Below are 15,889 nucleotides of genomic sequence, written 5' to 3'. Positions count from 1 at the left end.
GCCAAAGGTCTATGCTGAGGTAAATGCAAAAAGGTCCTTAATCTCTTCCTGGAATCGGAGAATTCCTGGCCCTGCCATTGGAAATGCTCTCTCATGGAGTGAAGGGTCTCCCCAAAGGACAGCTCTTCAGGAGGGGAGGCCGAGGGAATAGATTCCTCTGCATCAGAATCCTCGTAGGCTGTAAAGGCCTCCTCCTGGTAGTCTGATAGAGCAGAGCCATCTGAGGCCTCAGAGGACTGGGGATCAGTGGGCTCAACCCTGGGCCTTTTGTCTAAAGGAGGTTGAGAGCCCTGTCCTGATGCAGCTGAGAGCCCCTAATTAAGGAAATAAGATCCTCAGCCAAACTTAAAATCTGTGAACCTGTAGTGGATCCCTGAGGAATAGCCTTGGGAGGCAAAGATTTTGGCTGTTTAGCAGCTTTAGCCCTTGTGAATGCTTTTATGGACATGGATGCAGGAGGCCTGGCTGCTCCACGTGCTGGCGTAGTTTTTTTGTCTAGGGGAATGGTGTCGGAAGTTTCCTGAACACCGGTTTCTGAGGGAAATTCTATAACAGATTCGGAAGAGGCCTCCGGGGCCGAGGTTGTCGGTTGTGCGGTTTCCACGGTCGGAAGTACCAAGTACTTGGTTTCAGCCGAGACACTCGCGGTTGGCCTAGGCGTGGTTTCAGCCAAAACCACGGTCCGCGTGAGTCAGTCCTTCTCATTTAACCAAAAAACGGAAGGACAAGTCGGAGTCTCCGATGGCATATTGTAACAGTAACTAGCCCCAAAAAATCCCTCTGCAAACTCCGACCGACGCCTAAGAGTGCGTCGATTGAAGGAGGCACAGGCAGTAAAGGCCGAGACGTCATGGTCTGGGCCTAGGCAGGGGAGGCAGTAAGAATGGAAATCCTTATGAGGTATTTGTTTCCCACAAGTTAAGCAATTATTAACTTTAAGCGTTTGATCTGACATCGGCTGAGGCAAGAAAGAGTCCCCAACGGGGTACTTAGCTTTTGAAGTTTTCGGTAGCTGAAGTTACAGGAGCTGGCCGACCGGCACTTGCGAACTGCTTCTGCTTTGGGCACCACGCGGCAAGAAAGACTGAGGAACATGGCGTCGGCTGACGCTTTTATACCCCAGGCGCTCTGACGTCGGGGAAAGGGCGATATCAGCCGATGCCGGACCCTGACTTTGGAATCCGGCCGACCGAAGGGCAACCCATATGTAAGGACTGCAGATGCATCCTTGAAGGACATCCTGAAGTACTGCAGAAACTGAATCAGAGAAAGGGTCAAGCTCATTATTCAAAGCCCAAAGGGAGAATCTTTTCCACCTATTCTTGTAAACTTTTAGTAACGTCTTTTTGTGAAGCCAAAATAATGGTACATGCAGGGGAAGATGGACTGGGCTAACCATTACTGGAAGTGGAGAAACCACACAGTCAGTTTGAGGGCCAGTACACTGGGATGTTGGATCCCTAAAGGGACGAAGACAGGATGTGATGCCAGTTCCCTGGCCCATCAATCAAGTAGCCTCAATCCTCACCACTAACACCAGAGAGGGTGTCTCGTATATGAGGAAAGGATAACACACACAGTAAAGTACAATTGCCCTTAAGAGCACACCGAGATCACAGTCAGTAAGGGGCTGGTTGCTCCCTTGCTCCCCAGGTCCCCAATAAGACTCCCCACTGGCATAGCTATAGGGTCAAGATCTCAGCCTAGCTGGGCAAGCAAAAACCTCCAACACCCTCTGTCCAACCAGTGGCACACACACACTCACTGAGATAAGAGTTTATACAACCACACAGGCACTTCTGGGGAAAGCTGGCACAGGTTCTCCAGCTGTACCCCTTTTACACAGACTATACAGCAGTAATCACTTGCCACCACCCAGCTAATATTATCAGCTACCCAAGGGCCCTTAAAAGGGTGTCCAATTATTACTGTGCAATATTTTCCAATTGGTAGATGTGACTAAACAGTCAAGGCTTATTAGAGTGACTTGGTACAGTAAACTCTATAAATATGCAATGTACTCTAGAGCTTACATTATCTCTACAGAAACCAGCTACAGTTAAAAGGGTTTTAAAAATATTTAATAATAATTAAAACCACAAGACAATACTTTCTACTATACAGTGCTAGTCAAAGTTCAGAGATCACACAGAAATGCTTAAAATCAGTACAGTTCTGACATCACAGGAAAAACAGTGTCTAATCTTCCTAGTTCTAGACATCTCTACAAGAAAACACAAGTCTAAGAAAACTTGCATAAGAAAACAGGCAGAGTGCTGTGAGCTGGATGATAAAGACAAAAATGCTTATTCCTTCAGATATTTCTCTGTTTATCATAACTGCAATAGCAATTTAAACATTACATCATCATCTTTTTACACTTTCTTGGTGTTCCCAGGCTACACATTAACTGCATTTACATTCTTAACATTTCCCTTTTGTTATTTTGCAGCTGGTCAGGAATAGAGCAATAAAAATACATTTGCATGTTTAAATCTAGCAAGTTAACTCTTTGTTAAAACAATAGAAAGAATTTCTTCATCTAGACTTTTTGGCACCACTGCTACTTCAAAGGGTCACCACATGCTTTACCTTGGTCAGAGTGCACAGTTGTCACATTCGTTCCAGTTCCACATGTAACAATATTTCTTTACTTTTAAGACAACAAGCCTGTAGTTTACATTCATGTTTACAAATTACAGAATTATCTGCAAAATTCTATCTGGCTAAGCTGGCAGCATTCACCCTGCTCTACCAGTCCCCACATAGGAGATCCAGAGTTGGCTCCAGGAACTATGGAGGATAAGGTGAAATCATAGGGAGGGGAACCATACTTTGTAAGGCCAGAAAGGGGAAATAAAGATGACCTAGCTTTTCATCAAACTTGCTTTCTTCAGAAATTTAGGAATTAAAAGGAGAGGTGGACAAGCATAAAGACAGAGGGGCCAAATGTTGACTACAGCATCACTCTTGTGACTCACCCTAAGGTAAGATCAAAGTACCTGTTGCACTTGCTGCAGGGAGACACAGAGGTTGAAGCAAAGTTGTCCCCAATGACGAAAACTCATTTCTGCCACAGATTGACAGACCACTTGTGAGGCTTTAGGATGGATCTGCTTGGTTTGTCTGCTAATATGTTGGTATTCCCCAAATGTGCGCTGGAATTGGAAAGCAAGCAGTCTGAGGAGATCGGTCATTCCATTTTCATGGCCTCTCTGCAGAGGGACAAGGGTGGTTTGCTCCTTGTTTGCTGATGTACTAGACTACATGTTGACCGTTTGAACTGCAATAGTCTGAAAAGGAAGACTATCTTGAAATGCCTGTAACACAAGTAGGACTACTCTCATCTCTAGTACACTAATATGCAGATCTGGGAGACCACATGCCTCAAAACAATCCTTAAAGAAATTCCCCCCACACCAGAAGAGAAGCACCCATGGTCACTGCATCCATTGGAGGCAGTAAAACAATAGGGTCGGACTATATAAATGCCATCCGATTGGATCCACCAGTGAATATCATTTGCAAACTGGGAGTAAGCTTAACTGGAAAAGTATACGGGTAGAAAAAGAATGGGCCACTGAACACCTACAGTCCACTGAAGAACATGCATAAAGAAACATGCCAACGGAAGTAATACCTAGCGCTTTAAGGACTAATAATTCTAGAGGAAATAAAGTAGATGAATGAACTATTTCTAATAGTGGATACGCAATGAAGTGGTAGTGATGCCACCTGTGTTGTTGTATCCAGAAGTGTACCAATGAACTCCAGGCTCTGGACTGGTGTTAGGTTTGATTTGCTATTAGTTTACGGTTCTTCCCAATGATTGGCAATTCCAGAGCGAACAGTCCCTGGAATGTAGAAGACGCTTGGAAGGAGCAGTGAAGAGTCTAGACATCCAGATAAGGAAAAACTGTGGATCCTCAGAGTCTCATATATGCAGCTATCACTGCCATAAATTTGGTGAACACCCTGGGGGCTGTGGAGTCTCCAAAGGGCAGGGCTCTGAATTGGTAGTGACTGGCCCCCAGCTGAAAGCACATGTGCCTTAAGGAGCATTTGTCTATTTTGATGTGATAGATCTTCAGGATACCTACTATCCAGATAATTCATATAGTTCTTGTGAAGAAAAGGTAGGATGGACTGTACCACAAACCATTCGGAACTTTGAATTCTTTAATTGCTTAGATCCAAAACTGGTCCGTGATCCCAAAGACCTACAAAGCAGACATCCAAGCAACCTCCACCCCTCAACACAAACCATGAAACACATACTTCACAAAATCAGTGTGCCGCACAATCACAGCCCTCAAGGCAAAATAACATACCCAACACACTAGTAATAGGCGACTCTATAGTCAGGCACACTGACGTTCCACTCACTAGGCTGAACAAGGAGAAGGTTACTGTTAGTTGCCTGTCGGGTGCAGGATCCGCCACATAACACAAGCACTCAGGTCACTCCAGAACAAGTACAAATATGACTCTGTCATTGTCCATGTTGTTGCGAATGACCTGAGCCATACCTCCCTGAACTACATGAAAAGAGACATGGAGGAGCTCTCTGATCAAATAGCCCAGGCTGGTATGACCCTGAGTAGCATCCTGCCCTCACCAAGAATGATACCACGGTATAGAGAAAAAATTATCAATTTCAATAATTGGCTAAGCTTCTGGTGTCATTCAAAGGGGATCCAGTGTCTGTCAGCTTGGGATGACATGCTCGACAAGCCACGTTGCTCCGCTAGAGACGGCTTGCACCAGTCACCCTTAGGCTTTTGAATACCGGCCAAGGCTCTTGCCACCCCCACCACCGTAAATAGCACAATTAACAAATAACTGAGGGTAATGCTGCTCAATATCAGAGGTCTAAACCTCAAAATGCAAGCACTCTAGGCACGCCTCAGAATGGAGAAAATCGATACATGTGCAGTAACAGAAACCTGGTTTAAGGCTCCAGAGAGCACCCCAGCACTACCAGGCTACAACTCATACCATACATTTCGGCCACAAAACCCAGACAGAAATACAAAAAGGCTGGGGAGTATCCATATTCATCAAGGATACCCACACCTCCAGGTTAGTGGCACAGCACGATGCTTCAGAGATCATCCATGCGCAACTAACAACGGGCAAAACTGCTATTCAAATTATAGCTTGCTACAAAATCACCCACCATGTCCTAGGACCCCCACTCCACATTCCTGGAAACACTGGGAAACAAAGGTCCTACCAAACACCCTGATATTGGGTGATTTCAATTACCCAAACATTAACTGGGAGAACTACCGAAGTACGAACTTCCCTTGCCCAACATTTCCTAGAATTTATAAACTCAAAACGCCCTGGATCAACTGGTCAACACCCCCACCAGAGGTAACATATTGGACCTGGTCATCACCAACATGGGCGACTGGTGTTCCACACCGGAGGTCAACCCCTTGCTGGTTAGATCAGACCATAAACTAAACTAATTGCTCTGGATATTCACATTCTGTCATCATCCCCAGTCAAAGAAACCACAGTGAAAGACTTTTCAAAAGCAAACTTCACGTTACTTAAGACAGAGGTGAGAAGTTTCAAAGCCGCCATGCTAAAGGAGAACATGGTCCAAACTCCAAAATCCTTTACTAATGCACTCTACGGGCAGCTACAAGAATGCATGGATCGTGCTATCCCAAACAAAACCAAGACTCACTCCAAGAAAAGAAAACCAGTCTGGTGGACCCCTGCCATAAACAAGCTATACAATAGAAGGAGGAAACTAGTACAGAAAAGAGTAAAATCCCAAGAAGGGAAGACACCCCTGATAAGTATTAGCAAGAAACTACATTCCCTCATAAAATCATCCAAGGCTAACTTCGAAAGAAAAACTGCCATGGACACCAAAGATAACCACAAGGCATTCTTTAGCTATGTCAAGAATCTAAGTGGCAATTCTCAGATCTGCTCAGAGTTGGTGCAGAATGGCACAAAATACACTGAACCGACCGATATAGCCAACATCCTGGCAGAGGTTCAGTGCAAACTTCACCCCCCTCACACCCAAAAGGTCCCAAAACTATACCAGAAGAATGTAGTGCCCCTGAAATCAGACACTCTGGTTAAAACAGCCCTCTCCAAAGCCAAAAACACAGCATCAATGGGACCGGACAGTGTCTCAGGCTGCATCCTACATGAACTCAAAGATGAGCTAACCCCTCACCTAAACACAAACTCAGCCTCTCCACAGGCTACGTGCCCACACAGTGGCGCACTGCAACTGTTATTCTGCTCCACAAAGGTGGAGCCACAACATACCCTGGGAACTATCGCCCTATAAGCCCGACTAGCGTGGTCTGCAAAGCTATGGAGCGCATCATCATGGATCTCATTAACAGAGACATTGGAAAAACTCCAAACACCGGACCCTACCCAGTTCTGCTTTATTAAGGGCAGATCATGCCTCCTAAACCTGGTGGACTTCTTTGAGACAGTTGATGAGGGAAAGGTGGTCCACACAGCCTACCTAGACCTCGCAAAGGCCTTCAACACCATTCTCCACTCGGGTATTATACACAAGCTCACCAGCCTGAACATAAACCCCTACGTCACAAGATGAGTTGCCAACTGGCTCACAGACAGAACCCACATGGTAAAAGTTGCAGGAGCTAGGTCAACTCTAAACCGGTTACAAGTGGCGTTGCCTAGGGCTCAGTCCTAGGACTCCTCCTGTTCAGCATATACTTCTCAGAGGTACAGGCAAGCACAGGACGACTATGGCTGATCAAGTTCGCAGACGAGTGCAAAACTAGGGGCTATAACTGACTCTCCGGCTGACACAGACATCCTCCAAAAGGGTCTCACCAAGACAGATACTTTGTGTCAAAACCACGGCCTCAAGCTAAAAGCCAAAATGTGCATGGTCATCCCCTTTGGAAAAAACGAAGTACCCACAAACTACCACATAGGTGGCAGCCCGCTAAATACGGAAAACGTAATAAGGGATCATATGTTATTCTTAGCACCTATGAATCCTCCTTTATATTTGCTCAAGCGTCTATGTGCAAGGACAATCGTCCCACTGCCTCTTGAGGTGGACAGTCAGGCAGCCCTTGAGGAGGCCTGGAAGGGTCTGTCCGGAAGGGAATCCCACAAGCCTTAGTTCTGTGGACCTCCTCTGCCTTTAGGGTAAAGTTTTCCATTAGAATTTCCCCCTCTGCCTCTGGAGGCTTTAACCGTTACATGGGTCTTGGAAAGATCCCAAAGATTCTCAGAACTATATTTTTTTACCACCATTTTCTTGGAGAAAGATCACTGAGGAAAAGAAAATTTCAATTCCTATGGCAAAGAGTCTTTCCATCCTGCGCCCTGCAGGTAAGCGGCTTTTACTGACGGCCCAAATAAGGATGTACCATCAAATGGGGAGATGATAAAGGACATCATAAAAGGCCCCACAAAGTTGCATAGCCTCATTCAGGCACATTTCCTACAGCAATGCCTGAACCAGCTGCTCGTCAGATGCCTTCAGAGGTGCGTCAGAAATAAACCTCACTAAAGTGTTAGATAAGCACAAAAAAAAAAAAAAAAAGGAGTGGCCAGTGCAGAGGAGATTCTTTTGAAATCCTCTGCAGTCATGGACTCGAGTATTTGACAGCTCCTTGGTTAAATCTCTCTTACGTCTAGTGAAGTGTGCCAGGTAGTTTATAGAGACCTCAGGGCAAAAGTTGTCAAGGCAAAGACTCATTTTCCGAATCAGTCCAACGCTCTAGTCTCCCTGTTTGGCAGATGACAGAAGAGCTTTTGCTAGTAGCTCTTCCTTGGTGGTTGCTGCTATCACTACCACAGCATCAACCAGATATATTTGCTCTGGTGGGGTCTGTCTTTTGGAGAGGCTAAGATTTTATCCAGTCTCTGTGAAATAGTTTCGACAGTAGCTGGTTGGTTCCAAGCCCGGCAGGAAAATAAATCCACAAGTTAATCTGACTTGGGCAAGACAGCTTAGAACCAAAAGCTTCCAAAAAAATACAGGATTCTTCCAGAGAGGGATTATCAGAAGATCAACCCCCTTTTTGTCCACGAATCTCTAAAATGCCTCCGAAGGAGATGTCATCTGGTGGCCATTTGGGGAACCCTTCATCAAAATCTGTATCCTCCATACGAGACTCCATCAGGCAGTCCAGGCGTCTCCTCTTGCACGTTTGCTTCTAATGATCATCACCTGGAGAAAGCATTGGAAGAGAGGGGGAGTTCCTCCACCAGAACAGATTTTATAATTGTTGGAACCAGCTTTTTCCTTCAGAGCTTGGAATACACTAGAGAAAAGGGGTAGGGATCCAAAAAATGAGAAGGTGCTTCTCTGCATAGAGAGAGCCCTTTCAACAACCTCAAAAAGCAGACAATCCTGGGGAGGCCTCAAATCAACAGAGCTGGAGCCAAAGCTCCCAGTGAAGGCAGATCTTCACCACCCTTAGATCCATGCCTCCAGGATGGAACCGGACCCGAACTGTCCACAGTAGAGGCTCCAAGGAGCAGAGACTAATCCAAAAGAGTAAATCCCCACCCCACAGATCCGATGCAGACAGTTTGATTCTGGGACCTGTATAGATACCACATTATCAGAGCAGAAACAATCAGGGATACCAGAGTCTAAGAAAGAAATCTTATTCGGAACCTCTCAGGGATTTCGTATCCTGGGGCTGCAAACACCTAAACAGATCGAATGAGGGGAGAGAATGGTGTGGGATGAAGCAGAAGGCTCACAGATCCAATAAGGGACAGTGCCAGTGTGACCCCCACCTGGATCTGAGCACTGAGAATATTTTGCATTATCCTAGTCACATCCGCTTCCTATAAACTTCTGGAAGATGCAATGGATGGAGGTCAGGAATGTCTCCTAGATGTCTGTTACAAAGGGGATTGCAGAGTAGGAGGAGATCTAGGTTTAATGACATACTCTGCTGTTTGACCACTTTGTGAGGTCCCAGTTGTCAGATCTAAGGACCTATGATCCAAAGACTGTGGCGGACTTACTATCGGAGCCAAAGATCTCTTACAGCTTTTGAAAGGTGGCTCTGTCAAAAGCCCCGGGGGACTTCACTCTCAGACCACAGAAAATGCTCCCCACTGGATTTAACCATTTTTAGAGTTTCAGTCCCTGAAGATGTAGCAATAAGCAGAAGTCGTCCCTTTAATATTGATTTATTGGGAAGTCAGCCAAGGCCCTTGGATTAAAGGTAGAACAAACTGAAGAGTTTGCAAGCAGGTGACTGGCTCAGGGGCAATAAACACACTCCCTGCAGACATCTGAATTCACAATCTTATGCCCACAAGAAGCGCACTTCTTGAAGCCTGTCAGTTCACCTGACAAGGTAGAAAAGGAAAAGGACACCAACAGAAAAGGCCACTAGAGTACATAAACAATACAGTGAAGAGAAAAGAGGTAGTTTACCTATTTAAAAAGACCATTACCAACAAAAGGATTACCTTGAATAAAAAAAGGTAAACAAAATACCAGCTATGGTGAGAGAAACGTACCACGTGTAAAAAGAAAATAGTAGCAGACGTAAAGTACAGTTTTGTACCTACCATAAATGATGTGACAATTGGGCATGACAAATATTTCAATTCAGCAGTAGCTGCAGGCTCAAAAGTTGTAGAGTAAGTTTTTCCAACACAAAATTGAGATCCCAAGCAGGAGTAGGAGGCTCACAGGGGGGGTCTTATATTCTTTACCCCTCTAAGAAAAACAAAGGATGCAAAGGGATGGTCGCGAAAAAAAAGGTGTGTCATCATCAAATTGCTGCAGCATGAATCTTTATGGAAGAAAAAACAAACCTTTGTCCACACCATGATGTCCATTGAAAGAGTAACCCATAATCACATTTAAAACTTGTTGGAAGCTGAGACCTACTATGCTTCAACACAGAATATGCCCAAGCCAACTGAAAGACAGGCATCCACACTTTTCAAGCTGTGTGAAACCCCTTTGTGCAATACTTTGGCAGCTGCTGGGGTGGTTTAGTGGAAGGAAACAGATCTATCTATGTCTGGAGTTCCCCCATGACACTGTTTTCTGAAATACATGATCAGTCAGTTTCCATCTCCAGGGATCCATGATATGTCATAGCAATATCTCTAGGGCTAGAGTTCTGTGCTCCTGGCAGAAACCTTGCCTGAAGCCTGAAGAGTCAGTTGCAGGCTTACCATAAAAATGTTTGCTTGCCTTGCAGAGGGATAGATGTGTTCCCCCTTGCTGTACCATGTGTTGATGTACAGTGTGACAACAGTTGTGTCATCTGCCACCTGCCCTGGAAGAAACGAAAGACATGCTCATCAATCAGTACAACTGCTAACTGAACATCTCCCTTTCATGTTGATGTAGATGCTGTAGTCCTGGCAGACCACTGTCTTGTATCCACTTTCCATTTTCCCGCCCAAGCAAAGAGCTCGCAGTGTCGAGTCAGCCGTTAAAAAAATTTTCGCCTGAGCTCCTTGGAGTGGTCCAGTCCTTGGTCCCATTGACTTCTGAGCCCCAAAATTCCTACATTTTGAGATACCCATTGCAGCTTCTCATATGCAGTTTTTGGCATTGGAAGCACCAGAACTAGATGCCATGAACCTAATGCCTGAAGCTTGAAGGACTGTCCTTGCACACGGACTGATGAGATGATTGATGGAAGTAAAGTGACAGACTGTTTTGTTTTGTCGAGGTTAAAAAAAAGATCTGCTGTGCTCAATCTCACATCACACACCAAGCCACATGTCTTGAGAGAAAGAGGTACTGAACTGGACTTTTAAGTTCAGAATACCCTAGGCATCTTAGCACTGCTATGACATATTCAGATGCTGTAGAGGGAGAAGGGAGTTCCTTTCTTGAGCCAGAATCAGGAGTCAAGAAGAGAACTGATAATGAAAATCTCAGTTTGAACAAGATGAGATACTGCAAACTTAGCCTGGGCACATGAAAGGTAAGGCTTCTTTCAGATCCAGTTACCATCCCAGATCCCCTGCCCAGCAGGAGGTAACAGTTGCTAACGCGTCAACTTTGACAACTTGAATCCAGATAAGTGGATAAGTGATAGATAAATCCAAATTGGGTCTCAAGGAGCTGCCAGGCGAGAGTCCACTGGCAGCTGAAAAGGGCAGGTCATTGGTTCTGCTACAGAAAGGGACTGACCCCCCCCCTCCAGAAGTCTGGAGCAGGTGAACTGTCTGATCTAGGCTAAACAAACCTTGGAGCCCCCCTGCTACCACGCGTAACTACCCCCTAGACTGGGCACCATAAGCAGATAGATATGTCCCCTTAGCAGGCCAATTTCTACTAAAGGCAGGACTGCCTGCTCAAATCTTTAACAGTCTGCATAGGCTTTCTTTAAGTCACCCTTTTTTCTTTAAAATGCTCTTGCAAGGGTCCAAACACATCTGGTCTTAACATGCTCCAGCTAAATTCTGATCCTTCAACCATGCATGTCTGCGAAACAGAACTAGTAGCAGCCACCAGCCTGGGGAGGCCTGAACAGCATCAAAACCACACTGCAAAAACAATGCTTAAGAATGCTTACCCACTTGTTCAAATCAAATCACCAAATTTAATACCTTCTACCAAAGCATCCACCTTAGATTTCCATTTCACCTTAGATTTCATAATATTTCTATTTAACCTATCAGGCTTAACAGGAGCAGGAGGCAAGCCTGTGAACACTGTTCAAAACTATCAAACTCCTGTTCCACCCTAGGCCTCTTATCAGGTGGGGGCAAGAACCTAATAATCAATCAAATCTTCTGCCTGCCATTTTGAGCATATGTTTAGGCACAGCCCGAGGAAAGGCACAGAGCCCCCCCCAAACTGGACTTGGCCTACCTCTAAACTTGGCAACAGAAGGGGAGGCCCTAGAGGCCTTGGAGAGAAGGAAGAAAGGGGAAGAAGAAGCCCTGAACCTGAGAAGCCCCTGAGCCTGCCACCTGAGAGGGCACATCAACATCTGTAATAGTATCTGGGCCAGTGAAACTGAACATCTCCAGCAACAGATGGAGAAAGAAAAATGGTATATATAAAAAAAAAAAAAAAAAAAAAAAAAAAGAAAAAGTTAACTTTTAAAAAGGGCAAGAGAGGAACCTCCGTCTGGGTACAATGGCAGCAAACGAGATCAGAGATAATGGAGATGGACCAAGGCATTGTGGGTAGAGGGAGGAGTTTCAGAGTGGGATCCAAAGCCTGGAATATGCGGTCAAGTAGAGTCTGAAGACTGGAACCAAACACATAGCTTGAGAAAGAATGAAAAGGACAACAGATCTACAGGTGAAAACAGGGAGTCAAGTTTTCCAAAACAAAATTAAAAAGGTCCCAAGGAGAAGGAATAAGCTTTCCTGAAAGCTGAATATGAAGGAGGTCATTCTAACACAGACTTTAAAACTAGAAACTAGAGGTGGATTTAGAGGCAAATATGAATATGCCAAGCCAAGGAACTCGCACAAAAGGACTGTAGGAACACCCACAGATGTACGGTCATCCAGGTCATACTTGACGCACCAAATAGGATTTTCTAGTAGCGGATTTTCTGCAAAACGCAAAGCTCATCCTCAGAAAAATATGGTTTTCAATACCTTTACACCAATCACCACTTGTCAAGTGAAGGCAAGAGGGAGCCTTTGTCTCGTGAGATCCATCTTACCAAGTAACTTGTGATGACTGACCCTAGCCAGACGGGGAACCAGTGCTGTCTGGGCCAAAAGTGAGTTACCAGCAAGATTCTAGGCTTGTCTCACAGGATCTTGTGCAGGGATTTTGGTACAACAGAGAGAGAGGAATATGCATAGAGAAACATCCCTTGCCAAGAAAAAAGGGATGGCATCTTCTTTCCAAGCCAAAGGACTTGGCACTCTTGAACAGAACTGGGAAAGTTGCCTGCTCAGAGAGGCAAAAAGCATCTACTTCATTAGTACCCCACCAATGTACATTGTCCAGAAACATGACCCTGTGAAGCATCCATTTGTGAGAATTTGTCCTGGACCTGCTCAAACAGAATCCACCGCATGACTGTACCCTGAAGGAATGTACACCACACGAATAACCAATTGATGGCTGACTGCAAAATCACAAGCTTGAACAGTCAGGCTGCAAAGAAGGCAATATTTTGTGACCCCTTGTTTATGGATGTACCACATGACTGTAGTATTTTCTGTAAAAACCTTTAGAAAACCTGGAACCATAAAGGAGTGGAAGGCCTGCAGAGCTAGTAGAGACCTCATCTCCTTGATGCTGATGAAACCATTTACACTGGATTTTGAGAATGTTGTAGGAGGCTCCCCAATCTTTATCAGAAGCATCCATGTACAGCTACCAAGTAGAGGAAAAGACCCTTAAAACTAAACCAGAAATCAAGGAAATCTGGTGAATCCACCAGCAGAGCTCAAGCTTGAGACAGGACAAGAGAGGAACCAGATACTCCAGAGGATTGCCATGCTGGAACCAAACAAAATCTTAATACATCAGTAAAATTTTCTCATATGGTGTTCGGCAAAGGGAACCATGGGAATGGTGAATGCCATGTACCTCAGAGCTTGTAGAAAATTCCCTTGAAGGAAGAACTGGAAATAAGCAAAGGGAGGACCTAGGGAAGCAGAAGGCAAGCCAACAATGGAATGTTGTGAATCCTGCAAGCCAGGAACATTTGGTCCAGAGACAGATTAACAAACTATAACCAATGGCGAACCCCACACTGTGTAGAATAAGCATAATGTAGAGCCTGAAGTAGTAGCTGCTGAGAGGGGGCTTAAAATCAAAATGTAATCCAAGAAAGGGAATATTTGAATTCTCTAAAAGTCTGCAGAAGCTGACCACACGGGCCAGATTTTGGTGCTGTAGAAAGAACAAATGGCAAACAGAGAACCAGCAATGAAAGAAAGAGAAATGTAAACTTCCTGAAAAGAGGGTGAATAGCCATGTGGAAGTAAGAGTCCTTCAAATCCAGGGATACAAGAAAAGCTTGATAAAGAATAGGAGGAAAATGTCCGAGGAGACATCTTGAAAAAGGGAAACTTGAGAAAGAACATGTCTAAAATTAGCCTCTACAGAAACATCCTGGAATAAAATTAGCCTCCACAGAAACATCCTGGAATAAAACTATGTTCCCTGCTGAGACAAGAGGACAGGCTGGGATGATGGGAAAGAAAGAGGTAATTGGAAACATATTTTCTGGGAGTGCAAGGAGTTGGCAGATTTTCAAAATTCTCTGCAAACTACTCCATCAGAAATACTGTGTGAGCAAATTGGTATGACAACTAAGGAAATTATTTTTTGAGCAATGATACAGAATTGGAGTTGCCTAAACATAGTAAGGACTTGCCTTGTCTAAATTATGGTGGCTGCTAAAAAAGCACTTACTAGGAAATGGAAATCAAAGTCTAAACCAACTGAACTAGAAGTAGTGAATATAAGAGATAAACTGGAAATCTGATCTTTAGGAAAAGGGTAGGGGGAAATGACATAGAAAAAAAAAGTGTAAATTGTGAGAATACGTGCAGACAAGAAATGAGCTTTAAAAAGAAGGCAGGATTTGAATGAGCTATGCAAGTAACTGGATACATTTGTAAGTGATGTATAATGTTTGCAACTAGAAGTATATCAATGTGGTTTGTTTTAATATATAAATATAGAATTGCTAATGTCATAAGTGATAAAAAAAAATCTTTTTTTTTTTTTTTTTTTTTTTTTATATAAACAAGAAAGGGGGGGTACAGATTTGGTGGTTCCTTATACCACTATACCCTGAAGAACTAAAAGAAAATAGGGGAGCTGACAAAGAGAAAGCTGAAAAAGGCCTGAGAATGGAATGACTTCCAGACCACAAAATAACAATTTTTGTCATTGAAAGGACCCAAGCTTCAGTGGTTTAGCTGTTGCAAAACAGGAAAAAGAAGAGTCTCAACTTGATAACAGAAGAAACTGGCTAAGGGGTAGGAGTGGCTGAATGCCAAATAGAAGCAGATTTGTCATGGAAAGGAGGTTTTTGACCCTTAGAACCCCGAGAAAGATAGTCTGGAAAAACTCTCCTAGAACTCCTGTTGTCCTTTAACGGCTGTTTAGGCTGCCTATAAATGAAAGCAGGCTTAGATGGACAATTTCTCGGAAACACAGAAACAGGAAAAACAGATTTGTTTCAAATCCTACTTGCCCTGATGGGTCTTAATTCAGAAGAAGCAGTGCCAAAGAGATTCTGGTTGTCCAAGGGGAAGTAGAATAATTTGGCCTCGACGTCTTCAGGCAGAGCCTGGAAGCGCAACCAAGAATAGCTCCTCATTACAGATCCAGATACAGCTGGCCTAGAGGAAGCATCAGCAGTAACAACTGCATTTAAATGGAATGACTATCCACTAGAGAATCAGAGTTCAAAAGGGAAATGGCAGAAGCCTCTCTCCAAATCAGGCATATTACACAGAATGCTCTAAAGTTTGGAAAGCAGAGCCAGGGTATACCTAGTCATATGGGTCTGGTAATTTAGGAGTTTGAGCTGGATGTGGCAGAATTAAACATGCTAAGATTTGCACTGGGTGTGACAAGGGTGGACAGGATTAGGAATAAGTCTATTAGAGGGTCAGCCCAAGTTGGAAGGTTTGGAGACAAGGCCAGAGAGGCACGATTAAGTTGGTTTGGACATGTGCTGAGGAGGGATGCTGAGTATATTGGGAAAAAGATGCTAAGGATGAAGCTACAAGGTAACAGGAAAAGAGGAAGGCCTAAGATGAGGTTTATGTATGTGGGGAGAGAGAACATGCAGGTGGTTGGTGTGACAGAGTAAGATGCAGAGGACAGGAAGAAATGGAAACTGGTGATCTGCTGTGGCGACCCCTAACGGGAACAGCCGGGCAACCCCTCAGAGATGCTGAAAAGGCTTATCAGAGAAAG

General features: G+C 44.4%; 1 protein-coding gene across 1 annotated transcript in view; it reads right to left on the bottom strand.

The window, feature by feature from the left end:
- The window catches only part of ATAD2 (ATPase family AAA domain containing 2), a 1,885,102-nt gene that overhangs the window by 1,764,155 nt on the left and 105,058 nt on the right, over window positions 1–15,889 (bottom strand). The window lies entirely within an intron of this gene.

This window comes from Protopterus annectens, chromosome 3.part1 (assembly GCF_019279795.1).
Source record: "Protopterus annectens isolate FY-2018-M chromosome 3.part1, PAN1.0, whole genome shotgun sequence".
Lineage (NCBI taxonomy): Eukaryota > Metazoa > Chordata > Ceratodontiformes > Protopteridae > Protopterus > Protopterus annectens.
The sequence above is the reverse complement of the archived record's forward strand: the minus strand, read 5'-3'. Positions and strand labels throughout refer to the sequence as shown.